This window comes from Phocoena sinus, chromosome 1 (genome assembly GCF_008692025.1).
Source record: "Phocoena sinus isolate mPhoSin1 chromosome 1, mPhoSin1.pri, whole genome shotgun sequence".
In the NCBI taxonomy this organism is placed as follows: Eukaryota; Metazoa; Chordata; class Mammalia; order Artiodactyla; family Phocoenidae; genus Phocoena; species Phocoena sinus.
This window is the reverse complement of record NC_045763.1, coordinates 78,658,824-78,674,373: the sequence shown is the minus strand read 5'-3', so window position 1 is coordinate 78,674,373 and position 15,550 is coordinate 78,658,824. Positions and strand designations below refer to the sequence as shown.

General features: G+C 39.7%; 1 non-coding gene across 1 annotated transcript; it reads left to right on the top strand.

Annotated features, from left to right (window-relative positions):
* The first annotated feature begins 1,305 nt into the window (after nucleotides 1-1,305).
* Nucleotides 1,306-1,416, top strand: LOC116745289. Its single transcript, XR_004347370.1, has one exon. It is a non-coding gene; the product is annotated as a U6 spliceosomal RNA (small nuclear RNA).
* Nucleotides 1,417-15,550: the final 14,134 nt, after the last annotated feature.

Here is a 15,550-nt window from a genome sequence, read left to right as displayed (position 1 = left end):
GTCACATGACCTGGTGTCTATTTTAAAAGGATCACTTGGCCAGTTTGTTGAGAATACACTGTAGGGGCTAAAGGTGGATGTAAGGAAATCAAAAACTGCTCATTCCTCGTACAGAATGAAGTGAATTAGAACAGGCTTCCAATCTCATCTGATGTCCATTAAACTCGGTTAGTTCATTTTCCATATAGCAAAACGAGTAAGCTGGGGAGGCCTGTTTGAACACCTATCTATCTTGGCCAAATATTTTCTTCTTGCATCTAGAAGTCATTTATTTGGCCATGTTGGTGCTGTAACCAAAATGAGTTTTTCTATAATAGTGACATAAATCCTGGAATTCCAATAGAAGTTTAGATTATATAGGACTTTTTTTTTTTTTTTTTTGTGGGTGGTATATTCCAACTACTTCTTATCAAAACCAGTACAATTTCCAGTGTAGACTGAGTAGTGATTTGAGAACACCATCTATCCAGGTTCTGTCTGAGGCCAGCATATACATTAATAGTGAAATATCGTTAGCAGTCATATGCTACTATGCATAACAGGGTCAGAGCCATGTTTTTTTGAAAACAAGGCATGGAAAACTGACACAATGGGAATCTGATCTCTAGACTTCAGATCTATACAACTGAGCCTAGATGAGGAATTTGATGCTGTTGTTCCTATTGAACTGATAGAACTGGAAGTCACATAAACCGCAGTAAGCTCGTTTATGGATACTCAAGTAACTTTTTGGACCATGCCTGGGTTAATGATAGGGCAGAAATGCCATTAGAGCAGAATACTGTTAATCCACTGGTGACATGCATTAGTGATACTTGAAAAGTTGTACAGTAATGGGGACTTTTGTAGTTTTAGCTCCTCCCCCTATTAAGATTTGTAGGTGTTTTATATAAACGTTTATGATTCTCCCATTCACCCTCAGCGCATTACTCAGATCCATTTAACCTACCAAGAGACACGCTCAAGAAGGCTTTCTGTTAATGGAATGTGGCTGCCTTGTTTTCTTTCAAAATGCAATACAGTTACTTTGGAATTACAAGTCTACTGTGTGACCAAGAAGCATCTCAGCTGAAATGCAGATTGCACAGTGTATTGGAAATGTGAATCGTATTTTCGTTATTTACTCAAGGGTTCATGATTGGGAGTAGAAGTGCAGCAAAAAGAGGAGACTTTTCAAGAAAGTATTGGATTAATCTGAGGTTCTTCCCCTTCATATCTGATTTATCTTTTGCCATGAATTGACCAAAGCCTTCATGGAAGATATGCTCAGACAATGACAGCCAATTACCTGTTAGAAATATCTGTGATGCTCGACTCAACAGTACATAACACTAAAAAATTTGAACCATACAGAAAAGACTAGCATGGCCCCTATGCAAAGATAATATGCAAATTTGTGAAACACTCCCTATTTTTAAACTAAACTTATTGTGATAATAATTTTGTAATAAATATATATTTCAAATCATTAAGTTGTACACCTTAAAGTCATACAATGTTACATGTCAATTATACTTCAATAAAACTGGAAAAAAATAGGAGAATTTGTGTTTGGAGGCTGGAGGGAGAGCCAAAGAGTCAGGTAAGGCAGTCCCATCTTTTGAGACTGTAGTCAGGAATTTAGCAAGAAATTGAAAATGCAAAATGCTGTATTAACCACATATGTAGTTACCTGAAATCTGGCATCATTTTAAACAAAGTGGTTAAGAGGGTATAAATGTTAGTATTCCATTGCCATCCCTGCCACCACAAATCTACAGCCTACTATTTTCCTAGCATATATTTTCTAATGATGCTTCTGTTGATAGAAAGCCCTAGTCATTTTTTATTAATGGTTGCTGTGACTTCTCCCCGCTCTCTTTCCATTGGCACAGCATTTACTGATTAAAGATGCTGGGTGAGTCAGAATATTCCTTGCATAATGATTGGTTAGTTGGAATGGGTACCAGCTCTTCCTTCGTGATAAAGAACAGTGTATATAAATAAGGGTAAGAGATTTTCTTGATGTTCAAGGTCTTTGGTCTCTGAGTTACAGACTATAAATATTTCCTGGGCCACATTCTAGATGCAGAACTTCCACTGCAGTCAACAGAAATTTTGTGACAAAATTAATGGCAGGAAAATTCACTATGATTATTTATTATTATTTCTTTTTGACTGCTCTGAAGATACTTTGGTGCATAAAGTATTGAAGAAGTATTGAGTTTTTCTAGTGGCTCATTTTCATGCAAATGTTTATCACATTTCTGGGTATTGTTTTCCTCTATCATATATATTTCCATCTTCCATGGGTAAATCAAAATCTTCATCCACATTGCATATTCAGCCTGTATTCTCATTAATTGTTACGAATATGTGATTTTCATTTATTATTTTAGTGGGTGTTTCTGAAAGTTCCACAGCAGCATCTGGCCAGGAAATGGTGTCTGTGAATCAGAATCACTACACCTAATTTTATTTTTCTTCTGTGTACTCATTTCTCTAATCCTTTCCCAGCAAACAGGAGGGATTCCTGTTTGGATTCTTTTTTATCTTAATTTTCAGAGATCCCCTGCCCACCATGTATAGACTTTAGGTTTAATTTTGCTTTTTCTGTTATGTATGGTTCAGGGAACAATGGAAGCAAATCTTGAGTCCCCTCTTCCTTTCTGCTAACGCTCACATCTAAGCCACCACCGTGGTTTAATCTGGCCAGTGTAAGCACCTCCTAAGAGGTTTTTCATCATGTTCAATTTCAGTCCCTCCCTTCTAATCTCTCGATGCTGATGTTAGAATGATCTTTTAAAATTCAGAGATGATTCTGCCTCTCTCTGCTTAAAACTCTTCTTATTGTCCTTAGGATAAGCAAATTCTTGAACACAGCTCATGGAGCTCTATATACTCTGGTCCCTACTTGCCTCTCTAGGCAGTTGTTCCACTCTCTCCCTCACTCTACGCTCAGCCACAGGGACCTGCTCTCAGATCCCCACATCATCACTTTCTTTCACCTCCAGGCCTTTATACACTATTGCTCGGCTCACTACTCTGCTCCACATGCCCCTGAGTATATCCTACTCATCATTCAAGTCTCAGCTTAAACTCCGCTCTTCTGAGTGGCCGTTCCTACTGCCATAGATGGGCTTTGCATTCCCACAGGATCCTGCACCTGACCTTTCAAAATAACCATCACACCTGTGACTTTTTGTTTAAAGTCTATCTTCCCCGCTAGATTGCTTTCTTTGTTAGCAATCTTTGTTAGCATGGTCACTGAGGCCAGTGACCACACCTGTGTTGTTTATTGCTCTGTCCCCAGCACCTTGCACAGAAAAGGTGTTTGGACACCTAAAAGGTACGTAATAAATGTTTGTTGACTTCCTAATTCCACCGCTGTCCTCAGTTACTCCTTTTACACTGCTATCAGTAGATGCAAGTTCATTTCTTTCCAGGGAGACAATGGGATACTCTTTGAAGTTTGCACAGATACTCATTGTCCTTTATGATTTTCTCTGGAGCTTCTTCCTGATGTTAATTTTTACCCTCAGAGCTCATTCTTCTCTGGAGTGACTGAAACATCCATGTGTGAGTGGGAGATCTCTAGCCTGGGAGATGGAAGCCTTGAATTTGAATTTGCCTATGACGTTAGGTTTTAACTTGGGCAGGTCATTTAATCTCTCTGGCTATTATTCCCCTAGGCCACAAAATGAGATGAACAGACTAGACTAAACCTATAGGATCTTCTGTGATGTTAAGAAGCCATTTTGTGCACTTCTGGGAAGAGTTAGCCCACTGTCCTGGAGTGCAGAAGAGAAAATTACTGAAAGGTGGTCGGATGGAAATTCAGCATCTCTTCCTAGAGTGAAGGTTAGATCTTGACCTGGAGAGGGCTGAGGATAGGTTGTCTGTTTCTTCCAACTTGTGCCCTCCTTCTTCTTGTTCCTCTGTGATTCATGGCAGCCCTAGGCAGTTGGGGCTTAAGGAGACAGAGCTGATGGGGGACACACATGAAACATTCTCTCACCTGGATTAGAAGCAAGCTAGGAGAGTGTATAAACACATGGTGGAGGTCATTCGTGTATGTGCATGGAGGTGGTGGGGTGATTGTTATTGCCTGCTATCTAATCATTGTATCTTTATTCATATAATTGCCACATTGCTAAAGAGTGTTTAATGTATAACTAGTGAAAGAGCATAAGACTTAGAATTAGAATGACTGGGATTTAATTTCCAGCTCCATCACTGTGGTGTGTATGTGTGTGTGTCTGAGAGAAAGAGCAAGCAACAGAGACAGAGAGACACTGAGACCCAAGGCAATTAATTTGATTTCTATGAATCTTAGTTTCCTTCTCTACCCATTTATGGTAGTAACTATGGCATGGCATTAAGGATTTTAAAAGATCACATTTATATGATGAGTTATTAGTGTCCACTTAGCATGTCTTCCCTCTTCTTCTGATAATGCCATTCTCCTCTAGAGAACCTGCCCTACCCTGCTTAGATCATGTCTCTGATGTAAGGGGCTGCCAATCAAGTATCAACTAGTTGCTCTACAGAAGTCCACCGTAACCATCTTTTTTTTCGCGGTACGCAGGCCTCTCACTGCTGTGGCCTCTCCCGTTGCGGAGCACAGGCTCCGGACGTGCAGGCTCAGCGGCCATGGCTCACAGGCCCAGCCGCTCCACGGCATGTGGGATCTTCCCGGACCGGGGCACGAACCAGTGTCCTCTGCATCGGCAGGCGGACTCTCAACCACTGCGCCACGAGGGAAGCACCATCTTAACCATCTTTAAAGCAAGGATCTGCAGATGAACTGAGCCTAAACAATCAGGATATAGCCCTGGATCTTTGAAATTGAGGCTTAGGTGAGGCTTTCTGGCAGTGAAGGTTTGAAAATGCAGACTCAGAAGGTTTTGGCAACTGGGGTCCTAGCTTCTCAGAGAATTCCGATTTGCAGTAGAAGACATGGATAAAGGTGAGGTAACAATCCTGGTACGATCAAATCTTTTGTTTTAGTCATTCCCAATTACACTCTTACTCTTCATTGTCACATGAGACAATAAATGTACCTTTTTGCCTAAGCCGGCTTAAATTGCAGCCCAGTGATTTACGTATCAAAGAGTCAAAAACTAGTAGAGTAGCATACCGTAGACCCTGGGGATTACTTTTCTTCTTCACACAAATATGATGTTATTTTGTGTTTCCTATTAGTCTAGGCCCAGACATCAAGGGTTGAAAAATCAAGAGCTTCTGTATTCTGAATTCCAAGTTTTTAATAAATCACTAATCTCTCCTTTCACTTTCCCCCAGAGATTTAACTACTAATCCAAATAATACTTTTTAATACTTTGAGGCTTTAGAAATATAACAGGTGTGGATAGTTAAATACACTAATGTATATTATTACCAAGAATGTAAAATTGGCACAATATTTTAAGGTGTTCATTTTGTAGTAAGTGTCCAAAGGCTTTGTTTATATTCGTTCACTCTCTGAGTCTGCTTCTTTTATTCTATCCTATGGAAACAAGCTTGGATATGAACACTGATATATGTGCAAATTTATTTATTGTAGCTTAATTTGTAAGGATGAAAAATGAAACAACTCAGTAAATTTTCAAATTCGGGGAGTTATTTAAATTTCATGCAGCCTTTTGAATAATTTTTAGAATATTTGATGACATGAGAAAACTCTGGATATATTTTTCAGTGAAAAATAAAGAGTAGTATATATAGTATATTTCTAATTTTCAATACACACACAAACACACATGCAAAGTATATGTGTATGCTCAGAGCTATATAGCAAAAATACCAACAATGGTTCTTCCCTAGGCAATTGGGTTTCCAGTGTATGGAAGATGTTGTGACTGACTCCCCAGCATCCATCCCATTATCCTCTCTACCTCCATACCAGGTGCAACAGCCATGCAATTTGATAAGGCTGACTTTTACCTTGAGTTCCATAGGTGGCCCATCATTGAGAGAGGCTAATCAGTGTGATCCCATACCTCTAGTTATGCTTATTAGGTTAGAGGTAGACACATAATCCAGGCCCATGCCATTTAGTGCAATCATTATCTTGGCATTAATGTCTGATTCAGAGATAAGCATATACTTTCATTTGAACCAATTAGAAAGACTTGAAGGATTTTACTTGGGTGGTAGATACCCATTCTCTCTCCCTGATCATGGATGAGGAAATATGAAGTCCCAGGTGATATCGGAAGAGATTTTGTGACTGTAGAAGGAAGCTGGCCTTAAGGGTAACTGACACACAGAATATGGAGCAGAGCTTGACCAGATACAAGGTCATGCGACCTTGTATCTGGTGGCATTGTCACATTTCTGAATTAAAATGGCACTGAAGTCTTCCCTAATTTTAGAATGAGCTAATATATTATCTAATCATTTAAGCTAGATGGCACTGAGGTTTTCATTACATGAAAAAAAAAAAAAACAGATCAAACTTAAAGTGGTGTACATTTTATTCTTTATACTTTCCAGTATTTTTTAAAGATTCTCTGCCCTAAACACATATTGCTTTTATAATTAAAAAATTATTTATTTAAAAAATTGTTATTAGCTAAGAATTGGCAAGGACCCATTAAATCAGTATGTATTTTTCTCTCCTTACTCACTCTCCCCCTTCTCCTGAATCTCCTTCAATTCTCTTCCCCCAATTCCCACAAGAGCCAGAGAAGCCAACAAAATGTCAAAATTTTGTCACTCCATTAATTAGGAGACGAATTGGGTGAGGCACAACCTCCATTCTGTGAAAGTGATTGGCAAGTGACTGGCAGAGCCACCCTCTTGCTAAAGGGGCAATGGCAGAAATGGGATTGATCACCGTTTATCACCATGTGGCTCATTCTAAACACATAGAAACCTGGGAGGATTCAAAGTCACTGGTTACCGTATGCTGACGCAAGAAGCTCCAAAGCCAGGATCTAAACCTCCTTACCTAATTCAGCAGTGTGCTCAAAGGAAGAAACCCCAGGAGCAATGTGGATTGCAAAAGCTAGAAGTAAACTTAAACCAGGCACATATTCCTCTCCAGTGAGTTACAGTCATGTCAAATTTGTAAGCCATGAGGCATTTGGGAGAAGGTTCTTTTTGAGGGAGGTGAGCCAGTGGAAAATGGTGAGGGTATAGAGAAGTAGCCCCAGAACCCTACTGACAAGGTGATTCAGAAATGGAACTAGAGAGGAACAAGGGAGCCAGCGGCCAAGCAGCTTTAGAGTATCAAGTAGACAGCTCTCATAAATACTACCTTGGGGAAGAAGAATGCTCTCTGGCAGACTCTGTTTAATGAAGGCACCCCTATCCCTATTTCCTCACACCCCATTGCTCCTGGTTCCAGATTACACGCACGGTGGGGCTGCCACTGACTAGATGCGAAATCTTAGGCCAGCCACTTGACCTCTCTGTCCTTGAGTTTTCTCATCTGTGAAAGGGCTGAGAGTCAGACCAGATTACCTCTAAGGACTCGGCCTGCTTTGAAACTCTGCAGTTCTACAGTTGGTCCACCCATCTGCCTGTCTGCACAGGTCAGCCAATGAGGAGAGCCCTGGAAGCCTGAGCCCTCTGGAGTGTAGTGTTGATTCCCTGCTGGGGAGGAAGGCATCTTCCCAAAGTGGTGCTCTCAGGAAAGCAGGGGGCTTGTGAAGTCGACGCTGAGCTCCTTGCAGCTGCTCTGCAGAGGGGAAAAAACCTGTATTTTTAAAGAAGCGAATGGTCCTTTTTTGTTTAAACAAAATTAACTCACAGCTGCAAGCAGCACAATGAAAGCACATTTTAAAATAATCAGATGCTTTTGGGGCCTCCTTCTGCTGCCAGAACAACTTCAGTACGAGCTGCTGCCGGCTGCCTTTCAAGGCTGCAGCCTCTGGCGCCAACCGTCCAGGGGTGCAGTGAAGCCGAAAGCTGTTGGTGTCAGAAAAGAGGCCGAAAGTTTTATGATCTCAGGGACCCTAAAGGCCTCAGCTGTTTATTTGTTTGTTCTGTTCTCATTAGGATGTTACATATTTTTGAAAGGCATGTGACAGCTAATAGGTTGTTTTTAAAGGGTCATTTCCTTAAACATTTAAAAAAATGTCCAGTGATCTTTTAAATTTTATTTGATTATCTAATCTTTATTTTATAACAGTAATGAAGTGTGAGCCCATGCAGTCACTGAGAGGTGCTTGAGATGACCAAGGTCTAAAATCATGCTAGTTTCTGAATTTCCACCTACACTGAGTACATTGATTTTTAGATGAGGATGCTGTATACTTAGAGGATTGTTTTGTTTTTAAAAAATATTTATTTATTTATTTATTTAAATTTTTTCGCTATGTCAGGTCTTAGTTGCGGCATGAGGGGTCTTTGTTGCAGTGCTCGGGCTTCTCTCTAGTTGTGTCACGCAGGCTCCAGGGCTCTGTAGTTTGTGGCATGTGGGCTCTCTTGCTGAGGCGCTCGAGCTCAAGAGTTGTGGCACACGGGCTTAGTTGCCCAGTGGCATGTGGGATCTTAGTTCCTGGACCAGAGATTGAACCCACATCGCCTGCATTGGAAGGTGGATTCTTTACCATTGGACCACCAGGGAAGTCCCAGAGGATTGTTTAAAATATTCTATTCTACCATGATGTATCTGCATGTTGTTTAAGCTGCTGAGTTGACCTTAGAAGAAAAAGACATAATGGAGTTGAATACTTTGAGAAAAGCCTAATAAAATACTTAACACGTTGGAAGTGTCGACTTTGCCTCAGAGAATTAAGATTCCTCATCATGAGGAGCTGAAGTCCAAGAATCACCTTGATCACTGGGGCTGGACACAGGGACTTATAGTCAGGTGATTCCTTCTGGGCTACCTGTTAATGGTGTGACCCTGGGCAAGGCTCTGCATCTTCCAGATTTCTTGCCTGCACAGCAGAGATCAACACTGCTAACTAACCTAATGTCTTGAGGGCCAAATAGGAGTGCATGTGTATAGTAAGCATACATTCTGCTCATGGCAAGAGTCTAGCCTGATAAACATTTATTGAGCACCTACTATGTTTTCAATAAATGTTTCCTTCTCTTTATTTTAAAGCACAGATTTAGCTATCAAATATCAGGAATTTAAATGGATTTAAAATCTTCTGAAGATTGAAAAAATAGACATAGGACCAATGAAAAGCAATACTGGGTAGAAAAAGAATGGATCTTTTCACCTCAGGACTGAAAGTCTCACTAAGTTCAAAAAAGTTTTTATATATTAAAAGATGCTCTCTATTTACTAGACTTTAAAGGAAAACTGGGAAACAAAATTTGAAGCAGGTCTAATATCTTGAGGTTGTTGTTTTCGAAGTCAAACCCATCCTAACATCAGAGTTAGGAGCCTGGCTGTGATTGAAAGACACTTCCTTTGTTCTCTTTATAATTAATAGTGATGATACTATTTATTATTATTATAGTTAAGAGTATAGGATAAAACCACATCATGTTGTTAAGGCCTAAGTCTGTCTTTCTTTATTCTGACAATTGTAACAACAATGATAATAATAATGTCAAAGTCGTTCTAAACTCTGTACATATAGTACCTCATTAATACTCATAACAATTCTTGTGGTAATTCCTGTTTTTTATTTTCTCCATTTTACAAATGAGGAAACTGAGACACAAAGAGGTTAAATGACTTGTCCAAGGTCACACAGCTTAATGGTAGAGGCAGAATTTGAAGAAAAGCAACTGGCTCTGGAGTCTGCACTTAAACCACTTATTTATTATACAATCATTTTCTTAACTATGAATTAAGTGTTGTCACAGCTATCTTGAAACACAATATGCCATCTTAAACACCTAAAATCTGGACTATATATTATAGTTTGGAAAAAAATTTCCTTGAAGTTTGCAGTACTGTTTGTAATTGGTATCTAGAGGAAGATGCCCTTAGGAATTTAACATGTTCTTCCATTAAGCATGTGAGTCTATGTGCACAATATTTTTATTGTGATGTAGCTGTTTGGTTTCTTTGGAAGTTGGAGGAAAGTCCATCATGTCACAACATGTCAGCCAACTGTAAGACAAAAAAACCTTATCCAGGAATATGCCTGATACATTGTGAACACTGTAAAAGGTGCAATTTCAAGAGAATAACAAGAATTTCCCTTTGACAAACATTCTCCTGCCTTCTAGAAGCTTAAGGGCTAATGAATCATGTCACCTAAACACAGAAAGAATAAAGAAACAGAAGACTGGGGAAAATATGCCTGTGTATACCATAAATGTGATCCAATAAACCATTCTATTCCTAAATATTCTTTAAATCCATTTTCCCTACACAGCCCCTGCCCTTTACTTCCCTAGTCCTGACTCAGATCCTTACCACTTCCTCCCATAGCATCGCAGTAGCCTTCTACTTGGTCTCTCTTCCTCCAGTGTCTTTCCTTCTAATCCATTTCCACACCCTCTCCAGGTGACCTTGATGAAACAGAAAACTGACCCCAGTACTATTCTGTTGAGAACCCTCCCCTGACTCTTCATCACCACAGAATAAAGCTTGAGGTCCTTACAGTGACATATAAGGCCCTCCACAAAATCCTATGCATGGTTTTCCAACCTTTCTTCCCTGATGAATTGTGCCCTTCATGCTTTGCTCTTTCAAGCATTTGGAATGCCTTTTCTGCTCTTGTCTGCTGGGAGAAATCCAGTGAATCCTCTCAGACTCAATTTAACCATCACCTCATTGGAGAATCCTCCTTTGACCACTTCCTTACTAATCCCTTAGTCAGAAATAATTCTCTCACCTCTGTGCTCTCATAACACGTTATACAAACCTTTATTACAGCCCTTCCCATGGTGTTTTGTAATTCTCGGACTACATGTCAATCTTCTTCACCAGAGGAAGGGCCCTGTAAGGTGAGAATTGTGTCTGCACATTCTATCTGCAGTATCTGACACAAAAAAATGTGTTCAATAAATAATTGTAGATTGAGGAATCAATGAATGATGGAATAAATCATTTTGCTTTAAGTAAAGGGAGAATTTTGGAAATTTTCTCTAAATTTCCATAATGAGCTCATTTAAATATCAGTTCAGTTGGTGTAGAGAATATGACATGGCCTAGATGGCACAGAGTCTGGAGTCCAGTCCCAGACTGTCACTAATTAGCCCTGTGGTCTTGGACAGATCACCTAACCTAGATGCCTCAGTGTCTTCATCCAGAAGATAAGGATACAGATATCTAAAACCCCCGGGGTTGCCATTAGGATTGAATAAAAGTAATCCGTAGTCAAAATGCTTTTGAAAAATATCAATACAAATAAGAAGGCATTTCAGCAAAGCTTCTCATAACCAGGATTTTTATATTTAATTCCATGCCAGGGAGGCATAACATATACGTACATATATATGTGTGTGTGTGTGTGTGTGTGTGTGTATATATATATATATATATATATATATATATCTGCTTCTTATCTCACGGTCATCTGCTTATCCTTCTTTTAATTACTTTGCATCATAAAAAAGGCTCCAGAAGATTATTTTTGGTAGGTCAGTATGTTCACAAGCGAACGTAGAATTGCAAAGAGATTCTTCGAAAATATAGTACACATTCAGTTCAAAAAGAGCATGCCTGTGTTAGACCATCAAAAGTCAAAGGCATAATTTGAAATGATGAACGTATCCATTTTAAGTTACACATTACTTTGCATAGTTAATATCACTGTAATTAGTCATAGTTCCTATAATTTATTGAAAAAGATGCTCATCCCCTCCAGTGTACTACAGTGATGAATGTTGGGAGAGCAAGTTTGGAAGCTGGAATCAAGAAAATGAGTAACAGTTGGAGAATTAGTATGTAAGTCAATAATACCCTTTCTTCATTTTGAAACGAGGATTTTCACAACGCATTGCAAAATCAGAGAGCCCCCACAAGTTAGAGCTGTCACCACGCCTCTCAGAACTAGGCAGGTCGCTTCAACTGCAGGAAATGTTTAAAATCCTCTCAAACATTTGAGTAAATCTCCAGTAAATATTTAAACTCTGTATAACTAGTCACAAATAAATTAAGCTCATTTTATGCAGTCTCTCTAATTAGAGGGGCACAGCATTTGTTGAAACGTGATTAGTATTATTCATTAAGCAAAAAATTCTCATTTGTATCTTATTATCACTATTCTGCATAAACCAACACAATTTGTCATGAACACCCTCATTTGCTGTATCCTCAAGAAGCAGATTATGCTTATTTTTCATTTGGACAGTGGAAAATCAAGCCAGGTGTTTGGCAGCACCAGAGTGTTCAGGTGTAACTGTGCCAGTGATGGAACATTACGAGCAGCGTGGATGAAGAATGAGGCATGGAGAATCTTGGGACTGAGGTGCCTTGAGGCCCATCCCTTCCGAGTGCCCCTGCTGATGAGACAGGTGTTGCACCAGGCTGCTGGGAGGGGAGAGGCAAACAGAAAAGAAAACTTTTTTGTAACATCAGATCTTTCCCCTTCCAGCAGAGCCTGAAAACGTTTGCTCGAATTCCTGCTGCATGGGAGCTACCAACATATGCGATTTAAAACCACCACAGCGGTACCTTTGTTTAAATTATTGCCAAAGCATAAAAATTCAGTTCCACGATTTGTCTAGAACTGTCTGTCTAGACACATAAGCACTGTACATATTTAGCTTTTCAGACTTATAGATATTGACAGATAAGACAAAGATTATGTTATATTATCTGGACGAAAGAGGATTGGGGCTGTTTTCTTCCTCTGCCATCTATTCGTTTTGTCTTTAAAATCTTCTTTGTTCTCTAGCTCAGGTTAGAAACTCCATTAGGGCTTCTGACTGCAGCTGCTGTATGATTCTGGCAGAAATAGGGATGTGAATGCAGTAGGGTCCATAAAATGGTGGCGAGATGATAGGAAATTATTTTTTTTTTAAGGGAGCACTGAGCTTCAATATGCTACTCCAAATCTTGTGTATTCTTTTGGAACTTGAGAGCTATGAAGGACTGGATACCAACTATTTGGCCTGTGTGTCAGTTTCTCTTTTTTGTCTCTCTTTTCCCCTTTGTTACTTCACCATCATCTCCTATTTTTGTAAACACTCTGCCTTTCCCACACATTTCTTCCTAGTACTAATGTGGTTGAGTTTTCTGAGAGACTGATCATGTGGAGTAGTGTGGGAAAAAACATCCAACAAGACAATACAGTATTGGATAGAATGGAAACATTTACCTAAAAACATATGCAGCAAAGGGACGAGGTATGATGGTGGTCTTCAAACGTTGACAGGGTGCTCAAGGCCAGATCAGCACTATGGAGTGGCTGCAAAAGCCACTCTAAAGCCAGACGGGAAAGCTACAGGAAGGTAGTTCATTGCTTGGACTGAGGAAGCACCCTCTAACAGAGCTGGCTAGTCCTGGGATAGGCTGGCTTGAAGGTGGTGAGCTTTTTAACACCGAAAGTGGTAAAGCAGAGTTTGGCCTGGGAGCTTGAATTATATAAGCTCCAAGTTCCTTTCCATTACCATGATTGATGATTTTCTTTTTTTGAAAAGGCTGTGCTCAATTGCCTCCATCAAGCAAAGTGGGAGAATTCCCACGATGGTAGAAATTTCAAATGTTCACGAATCTCAAGTCCTTGTTCTTCTGTATCTCACATTTTCTGAGGCCTGGAAAGCAGGCTCCCTGCTACCATATGTTACCTGGCAAATGTTCTGTTAACACCTGGGGTGGCTGGTCATGCTGAGAGACCAGGATAATGCATGGCACTTATAACTCTAGTTTTAGGGTACCTTTGTCAAGATTTCATACAGAACCCAGACCAGCAGACTGAGGGACTCCTGTTACTGCTGTGGAGTCAAAGAACAGCTACAACGAAGTTAAGGCCCATCCAGAAGTCATCCTTGGCTTTCACAGCATTTCTATGAATGGAGACTTGTCCAAACACAGACCTTGGGTATCACATTTTGGATGTAAATAGTTTATCCACCTTGGAGAATTTTACAAAGTTAAAAGATATTCAAGAGTATATCTGTGTGAGGTGGAATTAATTACAAATGAAATGGACAATTATTGATATATTATCTTCCCAGTTAGCAAATTAGTGGTGAGTCTAGTCTACTGGACAGATTAAATGAAAATTATAAAATTTTTCAATGAGGTTTCTTAAATTGTGGTCAGGGACCACCCACTTGTTGAAACACAGATTCCTGGGCCCAGCCCCATATCTGTTATATTAGTTTTTTTACTGCTATGTAACAAATCACCACTAACTTAGCAGTGTAAAACAACTATTTATTATCTCCTAGTTCTGAAAGTCACAAGTCCAGGTGGTGTGGCTGGGTTGTTTGTTTAAGGTGTCACAAGTCCAAAATTAGGGTCTCACTAGTCCAGGTTCTTGTTGAAGGCTCTGGGGAAAAAAATCCAGTTCCAAACCTCCCTCAGGTTGTTGGCACAATTCGGGTCTTTGCTGGCTGTCAGCTGGGGCTGGCTCTCTGCTCCTGGAGGCCACCCACATTCCTTCCCACTTGGCCCTCTCCATTTTCAAACCAAAGGCCTGGCATGTGGAGGCCTTCTCATGCTTCGAATCTTTCTGACTTGTTCTGCTGTTACATGTTAGGGAAAACTCTGCTTCTAAAGGGCTCAGGTGATTAGAGTAGAACCAACCAGATAATCTCCATATTTTAAGGTGCACTCACTTGAGACTTTAATTACATCTGCAAAATCCCTTCATAACAGTACCTCGATTAGTGTTTAATTGAATAAACAGGGTACAGAGATATTGGGGAGACCATCTTTAGAATTCTGCCTACCACACCTACTAAATCAGTGTCTCTTCAGTGGAGCCAAAGAAATATGTCCTTTTAATACCACTCCAAGCGAGTCTGATGAATAATAAACTTTGAGAACTACTGGCTTAGAAGGATAATAGAAAAGCAGTGAATGTTAGTTGTTAGGTGAGTGATGTATAAAACAACTGTTTTAGGAGTTCCCAGTGAGGGACCTCTGAAGACCAAAGATGCCAATGATTGCAAGGATGTTCATGGAGAAAATGGGCATTCAGAAAGAAATAGTGCAGGCTTTCCAAGCAAGACAGAAGGTATGAGCAGAGATTTGAACATGGGAGACACAATTGGCCTTTCACAGTACAATTAAATTAAGTCTGATTGGAGTGAAGGTGTATAATTGTGATTTGGGGGAGAAGGTGTGGGATTGGAATTATATTATTGTGCAGGGCATTGATTGCCAGATCAAGGTGTTGAAATAAAGGGAAGCCACTGAAAGTTTTTAAGAATATTTATGTTTAAAAAGCAATTCCAGTTTATTCCCTTTACCCTATTTACTCACTGAATTTCTCTGTAGTTAAGGGTTATATTTTAATTTGCTTTTAGCAAAGTCAAAGTCTTGACTGGATTCTAATGATGGCCAAACATTTTTATTATTTTTTTATTCTTGGGAATGAAGAAGGAAAAAACGTTTTCAAGTTGTAAGAAATGGACTGGAATATAAGAAAGGGTAAAATAACTCAGGGTTCAGATTCTCTGGTTGAAGGAGATTGAGCGTGACAATCTGAGTCTCTTTTAGAAACACCTTTCTACATATTCTGATCTCTAA